We start from the raw sequence: 1082 nt of genomic DNA, 5'->3' as shown, positions 1-1082 counted from the left end.
ATTTTACAGTTAAAATAAATGTTTATTAAATAAAGTCTAATGTTACAACTAATCATGGATCACTTTAAATAAATTTTGCAAAACTTAAAAGCACTGAAGCAAACATCTGTTTTTTTATAAAGACAAATATTACCAGAGTTAATAAAGAATACTCTCAGAGCCATAACCTGTTGATTAAATAAAACATGAAATCAAAGGTTCTTGATAAGTTCTTTAAATATTAACAGGAAACAAAAAGTTTTCAGTGATGTCACATTTGTAAATAAATTGTATGCACCAGCATTTAGTGTTTGGATACATTTATTCTTTTTAAATAATCACTACTTTTTGGTGCAGGAATGATTCCTGTTCTCTGTCAGATTCAAATCCCAGATTGAAGAACAGAAAAGTTTCAAAATAAAAGTAATTTGCAGTTGTCAGCAGCCACTCCTGTTCAGAGTTGTTGTGGTTTGAACCGTGTCCTTCAGATAAGTTCGTCTTCACTCCCTCTTCATCTTCATCTTTACTGGAGCCGTCTCGCTTCCATCCACCTTTCCTCCACTTTTTACACTCCTGGTGAGTAAAACTTYTGTTTTACTTGGTTTTACTTTAACTGGACAAAGTTTAAAACAATCGAAACAAATGGGTTTGTGAATTTGTTGTTTTGAAACTCTAAATGATGCATTTATAGCCGACTATCCTGCAGCTGTGAGTTTTTTTAAGTTCATTTTTGCAACCATGAGCTTTAGAAATTACAATTTGAAGCCATAAATCAGAAGTTTGTTATTAAAAAAACACAAAGAAAGCAGTGCAATCTGATGTTTAAAAGTCAGACAAGCAGCTGAGAACGTCCCACGTTCTCCTCTGTGGTTAAAGGTCCTGGTGCCCTTCAGATCCACGTGTTTCTGTCTGCAGACTCAGGAGGCAGGGGAACCAGAACCGTTTGGCCTTGTGAGACAAAGTCTGTCTGTTCTGGTGTTTTTCTCTCATTTAAAGCAGCAAAAACCAGATTTCAGCTTATTTAAAAATATGTATTGTCTTTAATTAAATTCATTAATCCTGATGTGCTGCTATGATTTTCCTCTATTTAGTCAGAAATAGAT

General features: G+C 34.0%; 1 protein-coding gene across 1 annotated transcript in view; it reads left to right on the top strand.

The window, feature by feature from the left end:
- Nucleotides 1-65: 65 nt before the first annotated feature.
- gja11 (gap junction protein, alpha 11) overlaps nucleotides 66-1082 on the top strand; it is a gene marked incomplete at its 3' end in the record, with an annotated part of 5812 nt that continues 4795 nt past the window's right edge. Inside the window, 1 exon segment of the mRNA XM_014034474.1 lies at nucleotides 66-555.

This window comes from Austrofundulus limnaeus, unplaced genomic scaffold (genome assembly GCF_001266775.1).
Source record: "Austrofundulus limnaeus strain Quisiro unplaced genomic scaffold, Austrofundulus_limnaeus-1.0 Scaffold2131, whole genome shotgun sequence".
Lineage (NCBI taxonomy): Eukaryota > Metazoa > Chordata > Actinopteri > Cyprinodontiformes > Rivulidae > Austrofundulus > Austrofundulus limnaeus.
The sequence above is the reverse complement of the archived record's forward strand: the minus strand, read 5'-3'. Positions and strand labels throughout refer to the sequence as shown.